General features: G+C 41.8%; 1 long non-coding RNA gene across 1 annotated transcript; it reads right to left on the minus strand.

Annotated features, from left to right (window-relative positions):
- Window positions 1-3,308: 3,308 nt before the first annotated feature.
- LOC115600451 lies at window positions 3,309-3,788 on the minus strand. The gene is made up of 3 exons (XR_003988980.1): window positions 3,762-3,788; window positions 3,452-3,581; window positions 3,309-3,364 (listed from the first exon to the last, which is right to left on the minus strand). It is a non-coding gene; the product is annotated as an uncharacterized LOC115600451 (long non-coding RNA).
- Window positions 3,789-14,249: the final 10,461 nt, after the last annotated feature.

The raw sequence follows: 14,249 nt of genomic DNA on the forward strand, positions 1-14,249 counted from the left end.
ACATCTAGCACAGGGAAAACCTCAGTTTGCTAGGCCTCTGGGCATTACTGTAAGGTGGATAGTAAATAGGAGTATTGACATGATTATTTTTTAGAGCGGCAGCTTGGCAGACTACAAAAGAAATATGTACAGATAAAGCGACCTTGTGATTTTGAAAGCAGGCCCTGTTATTTGTTTTGAAACACATTGCCTCAGTGACCCTGCTAGTCCTGCAGACAGGTCCTGCCTGGAAATGCCAAAACAGGTTGTACACTGTATTTTCAACCAAGTTAAGGTTTTGTTGAAATAAAGAATATCAATCAAAGGCTGTTAGGCCAGAAGGCCACATTCCTTTGCCTGTTGTTGACTTCACCAGTATCTTTTGTCTGAAAGCCCACGCTGACAGGGCATCAGAGGAGAACTCCTGGGGTGAGTGGGGATGAGTGAGGGGAGCTGCATGTATCTGCATCCCTGTCAAATGGCTGTCATGGGAGGTCAAGTTCTCAAGCTCCACAGAGGACCCTCCGGTGCCCAGTGATTAGTCAAGGGGAGAGGCAGACACCCTTCAGAGCACAGAAACAACATTGTATGGAGCAAAAAAAGGAGGAGTGTAATATAATACACAGGGGTGTGCAAAGGAGGTGCTTTTCACCTTTACAGTAAAATGGGAGGGGATGCAACCCTGTCTCTGCCCTGGAACCTCCCCTTCCTCAGGAGAAATGGTCTAAATGAGGTTGATGTGTCAGGGCTTTGTGACCGTTGTGCTGTGGTCCCTCAAGTGTTTGGGCTGGTCTTGATTATTGCAGGTTTTAGTGGGGACCAAAGGCGGGTGAGTTTCACACTAGGCTTTCAAGTAATCATCACTCGCACCCATGTAGTAAAACAGCTGGGTGACTTTTCTTTCATCTTGGTAGAAAAAGGAATTTTGCTGAAAAATGATGGGTTTATTGATTAGAAACTTCACAAATTGGAATGGCCTTTGCTGAAAAGCTGTCTCAGAGAAAAAATAATTAAGGTACACTGGTAAAGCTGAAGGAAAAAATATGGATCCTCCTTTTTACCTATTAACAACCAGGATGTGGGAGAGACAAGTTCAAGCCTCTTCCTGATGTGAAATGATCCTGAATCAGTTTCTATCATAATTTCATATTTGGAGTACTTTGTTTGGTGATGTTTATGGTTGCTCCATCTTGGTCTTTCAGGAACTCCTAAATATTTACCAAGCTGGGGGACTGGGGAGGGAGGGGGTGTTGGGGGTGAGTAAAACCAATTGCCAGCCTGTCCCGAGGACACTTACCAAAGAGAGGGAGCATCTGAGTCACAGATCTGACCTCTTGCATATTTGTTTACAATATTATTACAATTTTATTTGCAAAGAGGACTCTGGGCACCAAAGAGGTTGAGGGTGGCTTTCACTCCCCCTCTCTCTGTGAAATCACTGGGATGGGGAAGGCACTGCCCTGAGGTGTGAGTCTCCTAAGGCAAAAGGAGGGGTTTAAATCTCAGGCACCTTGCCTGAACAGCCCCACCACTTAGTACTGGAAAAAAGGGAACACAGCTACTTTCCCATCTCAGACAATGTTTTTCACCAGGTGTTTTATCTATTTTTCTTGGTGGTTTTTTTGTTTGGTTGTTTGTTTACTTTTTTTTTTTTTTTGGGGGGGGGGGGGGTGTTGTTTGTTTGTTTGTTTTTGTTTTTAACTGGAAAGTCTCAAGTGCTTTACATAATGCAACCTCAAGTGTTTGGTTTCAGAGTGCAAAAAAAAGCAACTATCAAATCATTCTCTGAACTAAATTGGTCCTGCTCCTTGCCTTGGCTGGGAGGGAAGGAAGGAATTTAGAGTCACCATTTGTCAAGAGGTCACCTATCTTCCTCAGCCTGTAAATACCTCTGGGAATGCTTCAGTTAAAGCTGGGAAGGAAGTGGGTGGCTCTGGAGGAGAGGGTCTGCCAGGGAAAGGTGGGATTTCACAGCTCCCTGGGAGGGAAGCTTGAAAACACAAGCTCTTTATTGCCCTCCCATCTCTCTTGCCTCAATAGGCTTCATCCAGGACCCTAGAAACCATTAACCATTCCTAAGGTTTTGTCAGAACTTCAGCATTTCCATAAAAAGTTTTGGTCTGAGGGCATTCACAATTTTGATTATTTTTTTTAAAGTCACTAATAGTATTACCAATTTCCAAACTTTTTATTCTAAAACATTAATTGAGGAAGAGGGAAGTCTGAAAGTTTTCCAGCTTTGCAGAGAGATCAGTGCCTGAGGCACGAGCACAAGTTAGCATCTTGTTCAGATGTGCTGCACAATGGACTAATCTCAAGGCAAAAATTCTGTTTTACCAACTAAGAAGCTCTTATTTTGTGCATTTTTCTCTCTGCAGTTATCCATGGCTTTTCTTATCTCATTGTTCTTTGTGGGGTTGTGTGGATGTGGCATGTCAAAGCACTTCTGTGAAGTAACTTTTTGGGCAAAGCACATGAAGTGATCAAGACTAGAGGAGTACCAGAAATACACAGACACAGAAATTCAGAGCTGCAATACATCTTCTCTGTTGCTTTAAGTAGCAACAATGAGAATTTAAGACTTTTTTTTTCTGAAGGGATGAAGTCTGTTTTGTCTTCACTCAAATTAAAACTAAAATAAGATCTGGGATTACTAATGGCCAGCACAGACTTTGTGGGCTCAGTTTTGTTTTATTTGTTGTATTCCCTCTGATTTTGCCACACCCTCTGCTGCCTTACACCATAATAAAGACCAGCAATAGTACCTTGATGATTACCCTATGGCATATCTCTTTCTTTTTCCCTGCTATAGTTATTCACTGTTTGGTGCTACCAGAAAAAGTGCATTTCCTCAGTTTTCATGTCTTTTGTCTTGTTTGTGATGTCCTTTTCCCTGACTTTCACAAAACCATTGCCTCATCTGAGATTACTTGCTGAATATGAAACTTCACTGGAAGAGGAGGCACAGAGAAAGGAACCCTTTAACATCTGGGAGGAGGCAGCTGGGATCTGGCCAGACACTGTCACCAGCTAAACACTCAGAAAAAATAGCTGAGACAGAGAAGAAGTGAAGCTGGTGAAGCCTCCTCTCCCATTCTTGAAGTTTCCCCTTGTCTGCTTTTGTTCAGCTGTTGCTGCCTTCTCTTATTCTTAGACTTTCCATCTTGATGGCACTGGAGAAGGATGAAGATCTACACCAAGAAGCAGCTACAGAGCTTTTTTATTCTTTGCTGCCACCTTTTTGTTTTCTTGGCCAGGTCATCTCCACCACCTTCACCTCTCCTGTCTGTGCTGGCTGCTCCCTGCACCCAGGAGCTGCCCTTTGCCTGGGGTCTGTGGGTTGACCAATGCAGCACAGCTCTGTTTCTCACAGTGCCTTGGGGTTCTTGAAGGAAAGAAAAAAAGATAAGCCATCATTAGGAATAATAAAGGAATAATTCATCTTGATCTGAAGGAGATGAAAAAATTCCACCTTTAGTTTTCATGACTGAAATGCATCCATGGTAATGTGTGATGTACTAACTCAGCCTGGAAACAGAGGTCCCAGCAGGCTGCTGGAGGTGGGTCTTATGGGGCTGGAGAGACCCAGCTTGAGGACCAGACTGTAGGGAAAGAGCACAGATTTAATGGTTATCATCTGCATGGTGGCCACAGCCTGGATGCTCTTAGCCTGTGGAAAACGTGAGGTAAATCAGGTTATGCTAAACCTCAGAGGAAAGCAGCAGAAGTTAAACACTCTTCACCTCATGCTGCCCAGGGATTAAGAGCATATATACACATACTCAGCTACTTTGGCTCAGCTGGGGTGCTTTCATCTGCCAGGCTGTGGTGGTGATTGGTGTTCTTTGAGCCCTCTCCTCCTGTCGTTGAATTAGGTAAAGAAACCAACAACCTGTAACGAGTGCTGCCAGTTCCACCATGTCTGCCACATCAAGGTCAGTGTTCCCAAAGCATACAAATGACTTACGAGACCGAATTCAATTTACAGTTAGACTTTGTGGCTCCTAACTGCTGTAATTATTTTGAGAAATTCGATTTTGGGCCAAGTTTTTTTTTGGTTTGTTTTTTTTTTTATTGGAATTGCTTAGCATGAAAACAATGGTATGCAGGATTCTGAGGTCCTCAGGTAGCTCTGAAAGTATTACTCTTTTATTCTCTTCTTTGAAAAAGTTGAAAGGGTGGCAAACCTGTTTTCCAGAGGAAAAACATTTCCAGGACACGGCTTAAGGTACAGGCCATAGAGGGTAAGTAGTGATGCACTTGATTGAGGAGTGTTCTCCAGATCTGCCATTGCTCCTTCAGCTGGTGCTCTCATCAAATCAAGAATGAAATTGCCTGAGATGGGGGAGAAACTCTCTCAGAGACACCAGAATCCTTGAGCCAAGTTTCTGCTGTCCCTCTGCCCCCACAGCCATTTTGAGATGGAGGTGCTGCTGCAAGGTTTAAAAGCACTCAGCTGCTCCTTAGAGATGGAAACAGCACAGGTAGGGTGTGATGATCAAGAAGATAATCTGGGGCTATTTAAAGGGAAGGCTATTTAAAACACCATAATGGAAACAGGTTTCCATGACCTGCTCTTTCTTTATTGCTGTGCCTTCAGTTTGACCCAGAGCAAGGTTTCTGCTGCCACAGGGTTGGGGATGTAGTACCCAGCCTGGCAGTGGGCCCGGGGGCTTTTGGAGAAGGGGGAAGTTTTTGGCTGCTGCTTGTAGTGGCAAATCAGCTGCAGAAGAGGGAGCCAATGTCTTCTCCAGCCTGGCACCTCCACTTTCTCCCTTCTTCCCCAGGAATTTTCATAGCCACACAACAGGAAACTGAGATGGAGGGGAAAAAAGTGGAGGGGGTTAAGGAACATAGATATGGAGATGACTGCTTGACAGACATCTCAAATATGTCTTTGAGCCTCCCAGTGGAGCCAGGCCTCTTGCCTTCAAAAAGGTGGTTGCAAGAGAAGCAAAGCTCCCTTGGGCAACTACACGAGGTACCAGCTGAAAGTCTTGCGACCAGCTGACACGCAGGTGCTTGTTCTCCAGGAATCATCTTTGCAGGTTGTCAAAATTACAGGAATGTTTCCTCTGCAACACAGAGACATGAGCTGGTTTGTATGGGACACAGTTCAGCATGAGGCACCTCGAGCAGGCTTAACATCAAAACAAGCAACACTCAGGCAGAACCACTCTGATTATGCCTTTCACCCGCACACTTCATAACCATCACCCCTTTTACTTCCCACTGCAGTTCATCATGACTGAAACAAAAGGCAAGGGAGATACTGCTAATGAGGTGCAGAGAGATGGACGCTATCACATTTTGCACATGTGTAACTAGTGGCTTTAGCAGAGCTCCAACAGAAAACATGGGGGATTGCATTAGCCAGCTTTAAAAAATGCCCGAACTTACAAAAAAAAAAATTGTTGTACCCCATGAATCCTATGGTATGTGTTGCCCCTCCACCCCACACTAGGAAGGGAACTGTGTCAGGGGGATACCTCAAGGAGATTGTGGTTTATATTACAGCTGCTAAGATAACCAGGAGCTTTCAAAAAGAATCTCAGCTCGAGCAGCTTGTTTTACAATACCAAACTCCAAGGAGAGGGGGGGAAGAAACGAAGTTTGTTTTCCACGCAGCCCCTTTATCTTGATGTCAAATATATCCCCTGGGAAAGGAAAACATTTAACCAGCAGATCCCATGGACACACAGGCACACAGACACACACATGAGCCTTTTTTTTTCCCAGTTAAGCCACGGCGGTGCCGGAGCGTGGCACTGTTCAGTCTGCCCAAGCTGCCCCGCAGCTGGAGTTTGGTGGGGCAAGGAAGAAGAAGATGCCTGGGGTGGGATACTCACAGTCATAGGTGTGGCAAAGTGCCAGCTTGTGGTTTGGGGTGGTGAAACCCACGAGCCACCCGCTTGCAGGTGAAGTGGGGGGATTTGGTTACTGCTGAGGGCACCCCCCGTGAAGGGGGGATAATTGTGGCTGGAGAGGACCATTTAATTACATAGACAAAAGCGTAACAAAATGCAGCCATTGTAAAGCTCCCCGGATAGCTCATGTCTGAAACAAGATGTGTATTTTTAACAAGGAGGGGCACGAACTGTTGGCACAGGTTCTCAGGGGGAGGGCTGAGGGGGGTCTTCATTGCCTCCCTGGATTACTGTAAATGATTTGATCTAACTCAGCCAGAAGCTCCGGCCTTAATTCCAATATTATTGCCTGGATTCTGCAGTCTTAGGAGATCATAATGAAACCTTCTGGTCTGAAAATCTGTTACACGACACTCTTCTATGTGAGAAGCATACACAGATGCAAGTCCTTCTCTCTTTATTCCCCGGGCTGACTGATAAGGAGCTGTATCTGTAGAGCTCTGGGCTGTAGCTCTGGTGGCAGTGGTGTTCAAGTGACCAGATTGTGGAACAAATGCAGAAGAAATGCCATGCTTTTGGCTAAATTGGTAAAAGGGCTATCACAAGGCAAGAACAAATGCTGCAGCTGCTAATGAGGCAGCCAAAATTGTTGGCTGGAGGATGAACAAGGACAGAACTAATGTATCTAATGTATGCTTGGGGATTCACCTTCAAGCACAAAAGAAAAAAAAATGCAAACTCTTTCTTGAGGTAGCATCATAGAAGTAGCCAAGGCATTTAAATAAACAAACTCCTTTTCAGTGCTACGTAACTAGAAAGTGATCCCAAAATTGAAATACGGAGCTCACTGAATGTACCTAGGCTTTGGAGGAAGACTAAGGAAGTAGTGGATTCTCCATTCCTGGAGATATTTTAAAAGAGATTGGATGTGGCACTCAGTGCCATGGTCTGGTAACTGCAGCAGTAGTGGATCAAGGGTTGGACTTGATGATCTCAGAGGTCCCTTCCAACCCAGCCAATTCTATGATTCTGTGATTCTAAGTTCAAATCTATGCCTGAGTTTCACACCAGGTTATTGACTTGGTGTGAGGTTGATGTAGATTTCCATCAGAAAAACTCTTCAGTCAGGTTTTATTCCAATTTGTAGCATGCACCTATCACCAGACTTTGTGGCTTGGGGCCCCCACTTCACACACACACCTTTATGCTGAGCCTCTGATGTTGTTCTGTTTTCTGAGTGGGGAAGACTCAATGTAAGAGGCCTGGTTTCTCTCTCACTTGCACATGTTTTATATCAGTGTTGGGCCATGTGTTTCTATGGAGCTGTGCTGAATAGCCCTTAGTAATAGAAGAAAACACTGACCACAACTTGAGAAATGGAGAGGAGTGTTCTTCTGAAAAGTCTTAGGACTTTCTGGAAAGACAGTCATAATTGCTCAAACTGCCATAATTTCAATAGCTAGAGTCCCAGCAACACTGCAGGGAGCTGGAAGTTGTGCCAGTTGTGCCATGGTGTCTTCTAATTCTTCCCTCTGTGTACTCTTCACCCACCACCCTCTGCACCATAAAATATTCTTCTCATCTGAGGTCTTCTCCAGGAGACCTCCTGAGTTTCATTTACTACCAAAGAGCTTTTGGTAGCCAGTGAATGGGTCTAGGAAGAGTGAATGACCACTCTCACAGTGGGGGATCCACCTGAGGATGCCTTTCACAGGAACAGTCTTGTGGTCACGGTGTAAGGCCAGACAAGAGCATTTTGATTACCTGTATGGTGTAGGCTTTAGAGCCTTATTCTGTTCTGCAGAAAAAAACACACACTTCAGACAACTTAAACATTCAGTCTCGACTTGAATACTTATGACATTGAAATCTCAATCAGTTGCCCTGGTGGGTGGTTGCCATTATTAGCTTTGATGCTGTGTCTTATTTGTTAAGCTGGCTTTGCTTCCTGTTCCAGGCATTTGGTCTCATTACAGTCACAGCTGAGTATAGAGAAGTCAAGATTCTTGCCTGCAACATCTCTTGTTCTCATCTCCCTTTCCTTCTCCCAAGGTCTTTTCCTTCATGTTGGTTTTCCATAATTTCTTTTCGAAAGAACCCAAACTACTTTCCTCATTAATTATATCACTCAAAATAAAACATGGAAAGATTATAAAGAAAAAGAAAGCCAACCAAACAAACATGTTTTCAAACCAAATTGTTTTATTTTTTATTTCTGCTCTTAATGGCACTATCTTTTGACTATTTCTCTTTCTTCTCAGTTATTCATCCATTCTTCTCCTAGTATGGAGAAACTCACAACTCATACTACATCTTTTTTTTTTCTCCTCTCTCCCCTTTGCCACACTTGATATGCAACCAAACCCAAATCAACCTATTTGATTTCTCCCGTGGTCAATAGTTTTCTCATATTTTTTAACTCTTTCTAGAAATGGAGCTTGTACCTCAGAAGATGTCAAGCAGCACCAGATTTTTGCAGACAAAGGGTTTACAATTATAGCCAGGTAAATACAGTATCAGTGGATTTCAGTGAGTTTTCTGTCTGGGCAAGCCTGTTCAATTTCCAGCAAACTTGACAAGCCTTTGATTATTTTCTTTTATTTCAGTAGACAAAGGATGGCCTCAAATCCCAATATATCTCCAACACCCTCTCATTCACTAATTTTCTAATTTCATTAGACTATTTGCCCTCTGAAGTCCATGGTGTCACCATGCACTGTATGTCAGCTGAGGTTTGGTTCCCCTGTCACTAGCAGCAGATGTTTTATACATGTTCACAAGTGCCAGGAGCTCTCTTTCCTGCCATTTACCAGCAGTTTATACTCACAGGATATTCATTCCTCCAGCTTATTGTTTGTCTTCTGGAGCTGATGCTACACATTGAAAAGGAGTCCATTGTTACTCATTTTAACTCAACAATAACTTTCTTCCTCCTTGTCTTCATTTCTTAATGGATTTCATTCCTCCCTAGCAGTTAGTCATCTGTGAATGCCTGAATTAGCTGGATTTTTTTCCTGTAACTGGTGGTCATTGGGAATCTTTGACAGTGATCATTAATGGAGATGAATGTAAATTTTGCTGGTTTAATTGCTATCATTATTAATAATTTTTGTACTGCAGCAATGCCAAAAGAGCTCATCCAGGTCAGGGCCACCCTACACAGCTGGCACGTACTGTTTCACAGATCTTTTTTAAAAAAACTTTAAAAAAAGATGCAGTGAATGCAATGGAATGCATGAGGGGAATGAGTGGCTGGGTGGCAGGTAATGATAGATCACAAAAATCTCAAGATAGGATAGAATATTGAGTGTATTTCATTGCTCCCACTTCTTCATTGGAATTGACTTGATGACATAATACATGTTTTCTTTCCCTCATATGGCTGTGCACCAGAACTGGTATGGCATCTATTCATTCAGAAATGCTGTTTTGAAAATGCATAAAATTTCTGGCTGGGTAAACATTTGCTAATTCTGCAATGCCAGTGTAAACTACATGTTTTCTCATTTCATATCACAGCTTTTTGTCCAGCACCTTCTAAAGTATTTTCCCATTTATAGTCTCAGTTATATAGTAACATCAGGGAAGTATGCTATATGCCAGAGGTATGCTATGGCCAGAGAATGTGACTGGCAACTATAAGAAATAAGTTGTTCAGGAATATCACATTGGCTGAAAATTGTAGATAATGGGCTAAGTAGATAACTGGCTAATTAAAACAATGACTTACTAATCAGAGGAACAATAATCTTTTCCTAATGAATACTGTTACTATGGTGTTCACAGAACTGCTGTTCAAATTAGCCATTCTCAATTGCTTTCCTTCCTTTTTGCTACTGGTTTTCTTCTGTTTTGGAAATCTTGGCCCAAGCAATCACAAAGCCATATTGATCTCTTATTGGTTTTTGTTTTCTCTGTTTTGCAGGTGAAATCACTTTTCCATCCATTAGAGCATCCTAGGTATTGATGTGCCTATGTTAGTCAAAATCAGTACATGTGGTCAATAATTTGAGGTATACTTCAGGAGATGTGGGCATTGCTATGGTGAATTCTTGACATTATGCTGTCCTCCTCGTTTGCAAAGTTCTCCCATTCATCACCTAACCTGAGCCACTGAGAAAGAGAAGTGCATAGCCTATACTAATGATATATTGAGAAATGTATTCATGCCTGTGACATCCATCTTCAAGAAGAGTCAATCACGTTCAGAAAGTCCAGGTGCCTCATTGCTCCTTTCATGTTCACTGGGTTCAGGCAAGTATATCCCCTTTCTTTCCTCTCAGGTGGTCAGAAAGAGCATAATTTCCCTGCTACATAATAAAAAGAGCACACACTGCCCTAGGTCTTGAGCTGATGCAGAAAGGTTACAGTATAACTGCTTTCTTTTTTGCCTTGGCTATATCTTCAGGTTCAAAAAAAGATAATGATCATTTTTGAGAAGTGATATTCCATCCCTTTGCATATTTCTGGCAGGAAATAATTAGTACTTGTTGATATGGTTGATGATGTGCTGATGATCTTAGTTAAGATGCATTTACCTCCTCTCTGCCTTGTTTATGGACTGTCAGCTGTTCTTCTCATAACACCAGGAGGGATGAAATGCCCAGTACAAATTTCAGGTTTTCCATTCAGTTGAAGGAACCTTGAAGGTAAAAATGCCTCAGGACTTCTAAGCCTAATAGGTTTTGAAAGTTACAGTAACTCAGGGTGTAAAAAGAACACATAGATTGACTCAAGTATGTGTGAAAAACATTTCTTTGGGGATTATTGCATCATACCTGATCACATATCTGTCTAGTTTTATATCTTCAAAAAGGGTAACATACATTATAATGGAGAGCATTGCAGCACTGTGAAGGAAGCTTCTTCCTTGGCCCAGATAGTTAATGAATCTTGTAACCATTTTTTTCCATATTATCAAACTCATGTTATTTAGGTCATCTAATTGTTCATTCACTTCTGCAACTCTGTAAACAATTGTGGAAATAATTTTTCAGGAAATTCCTTTTTAACACTCCTTAATTCTGCCATTAGTGGCTTAATTTTAGAAAACAGTTGCTAAGTGAGAAATGTATTTAAAATCCTTCTGTAACAGTATTTAAACATTTTATCCATGCATTAACACAGTCAGGCAGCTTAAAAATTATATTCTTATGAGTTGCTTTGGCAAATTGTCTATCTGAAGTCACTGGTCTTGTGGTTATTTATCTACTCTAGCTATTTGTACTGGATTTAAAAGGGAGTGCCTCATTCTTAAACTAATTGCCAGTCATTTCTTCCAGGGGAAATACTTTTATAAGGATAAGGAGCTAAAGGGCAACTTTTCAAAGGCATGTAGGTGCCTAAAGATGCAGATTGGCACTAAGAAGGTTTTCTGAAAGTGCCGAAGGAGCTGAGGTGTTCTTGAAAAATCCTGTGGGTGTTTGGCTACACCTTTAGATGCCCATGTAACTTCGAGAATGTTCCTAAGGTTTTTCTTTTCTGTGGCTCTCTGGCCCAAGAAGAGGTCTCCAGACCAAGCTCTACCTGAGAAGCTCCCTGACACAGCCACAGGAGCACACAAGCTCTCTCGTTTTCCTTTCATATGATCACAGGATGTGGGTAAACTGAGCTGGGTGAGAAATTTGAGGGACCCCCAGAAATGTGATTTATTGTCAGTACAATTTGGGTCCTGCAATTTCCCATTGGCTGCTTTAAATGAGGCTTAAATGGTTTTCCATGAGGTGTTACCCTGTGAGGGGCTCTATGGTGTCACATCCTTGCAATGAGCATGGCAAAGAACATGCAATGAATCAAGTCTTGCAGGTTTACCCCTGCATATGGAAACACCTTTTCTTGGAGGGGTTTCTCACCTGTACCAGGAGGTTGCCTGAAAGCTCTTCCCAGCCTCTGAGGTTGAGATGTGTGTGGCTGAGATGTGAAGCTTGACATTCCCCAAAATGTAAAGCCATTATTTGTAGTGAAATTGAAATGCTCACTGGTGGGAACAATGAGAAAATGTAAATGTTTATATATGACATCCTGCAATCTACAGTAGTGATAAGCAAAACAATTGTTACATTTTTTTAAGAAAAGCTTAACAAATATTTATTCTTGGTACCAGCATGCAAACCAGTTACCTGCTATGTTTGAGACGTCCCCTTCAGATTTGCTGCTCCCCTTCAACATGTGCTTTAGTTTAGGAAATCTCAAACCATCAGAAGTAGCTCCTTCCCTAATACTGTTGTAAGATAATGACTCATTTTCATTTGAGTGCTTCAGCATCCTCCTATAAACATTAATGCCTAGAAATTCTGTACTTCATGCATACCACATATTATACACAATAATTATTATCCTCCTACAGCAAAGGCACTTGTTGGTAAGTCAACAGGATCTTCAGATCATTTAAACTGTCCTAGTAGTTAGCAGATACACACTAATTTACAGCACATGAAGGTTTAGCTGATATCTGCAACCGCAGGGCTGCCTATACAGTATAGGTCTTTTAAAACAAATCCTTAACTTGTGTTAGAATGGTAAAAATGTATGTCAGAGAAGAATGAAGAGAGGAAGAAAAGGGGGATTGAATAAGAGAAGGTAAAGAAAATGATCTTTCAGATTTTCTGATGTCATTGATGAGAAATGGGTTGTCTATCTGTACCAGGTATCAAAGCACAGGAAGATGTCAGAAAGAGGAGGACAGTATCAATCTTGAGCTGATCTCTTCCTATCCCTCTGCCTTCCTGTCTGTGCACTGGAGAAGGCACTGACCTCACTGGGACAAGATGAGAGTTCTGGATGAGAAGCACTAGATCACAGCAAGGTACTGCTTATAAAAATCTGTGGTTTCTCCTCCCATTCTCCAGGCTGAATGATTAAGTAAAATATATGGTATATTTTGAGAACAGAATTTCTAGGTGTCAGTTATTTTCCTGAAAAGAAAGTGGGGGGTGAAAGACCCAAGTCTCATTGACTTTTATTAGAATTCAAGATCTTTAGTAGGTTAGAGAATTATGAAAATGAGACTTTGTATTCTAAATCAGCAGCTGCTGGAAATGTGTGTGTCTGTAGGGGAGGGTTTCTGGGATATATTTATTCTCTTGCTTCTGATATTGCTCCTTAATCACCAGAGGATGAAGCAAATCTCCATCCTTCCCTAGCTTTGAGCACAACTGTGGAGCCTGCCAATTTCAGTAATCTTCCAGTCTTATTTTTATCAGCCCTAACTTCCCAGACTTTCTTCCAGAAGCAATAACATATAGTTAGGAAAATGAGTATTTGTAAGTGATACAGCATTTAAGGTCTGAGAGTTAATCTGCAGTTTTGAACATTTTAATGGAAAAGTGGCTGATTTGGTGGCAGGAAATTTAAGTTCTGGCTTGGCCAAGCTTTCTGTATGTGTTTAGCCTTATGGGAACAACAACAAAAAAAATCACATCATCTTTGGTGAAATAATTTGTGAGTAAAGCTAAGCACCTAACTGTATAGTATCATACACAGGGCTTGTCTTGAGAATGAGCTATGTTTCTGCATTGTATTAGCTCAATAGGCTGGAGCAAATTTTTCAGGATTTTCTAAACTAGTATTAACATTGATGTGTTCTTGGCATACACCAGAGTATTCACTCTAATGAGATTATGAAAGATGAGTCTTCTGGTGTTCTTTTCAGTAAATTGCTCTTAATAGTAGATTTCAGAAGCATGGTACCAAATCCAAGAAATGCATCTGAAATGACTCCTGTTCACTGAAATTTGCCATGAGGTATATATTCTGAGCACCTGCAGAGAACCAACTGCATTATTAACACAATTGGAATCTCAGTTCTCACTTGTTCTCTGCCTCCCTGCTCAGTAAGACAGCACTATTGTAAAAAGAGGATTCTTGTCCTGGTCACACCCCTCTTTGCTTTCTCTCTTGTTTCTGTGTGCATTCCTTTATTTCCTTGCATAGACTTTTCTTCCCTGGTTTCATCATATGTCTTCTTCTCATCCTCCTTTCCCTCTTCTCCCTCAGCAATTGGGTTCAATGTGTGTTGCTGCTGCTGTACAGTGCCCAGTGCCTTCACTTCCCTCACTTTGTCCTTCATCCCATTTCTCATTTCTATGGTTCTCTTGAGCTCCTTTCAGTCTCTCCTCCCCAGCTTTCCCCAGGTTCCTCCAGCTTTCTCTTTTTTTTCTTCCCACCCTCTGTCTCTCTTTAAAAATTTAATTGGCATGCTTTCTTCTAGCTGTCTTAGAAAGCCTTATTTTTTTTTTCTTCTCTCTTTTCAACTTCTTTCCTGAATTGCAGTCACACCAGTTCTGCTTTCCTGACTGCAGAGTCATAGCAGCTGTGGTGCAGAAAAGCATCTGAAAAGAAAATGCTAATAGGGGGTTTTATAGTGTACAGTAAAAGGCTCTGATTAAAAAAATAATAATGCTA

The sequence above is a fragment of the Calypte anna genome, chromosome 1 (genome assembly GCF_003957555.1).
Source record: "Calypte anna isolate BGI_N300 chromosome 1, bCalAnn1_v1.p, whole genome shotgun sequence".
In the NCBI taxonomy this organism is placed as follows: Eukaryota; Metazoa; Chordata; class Aves; order Apodiformes; family Trochilidae; genus Calypte; species Calypte anna.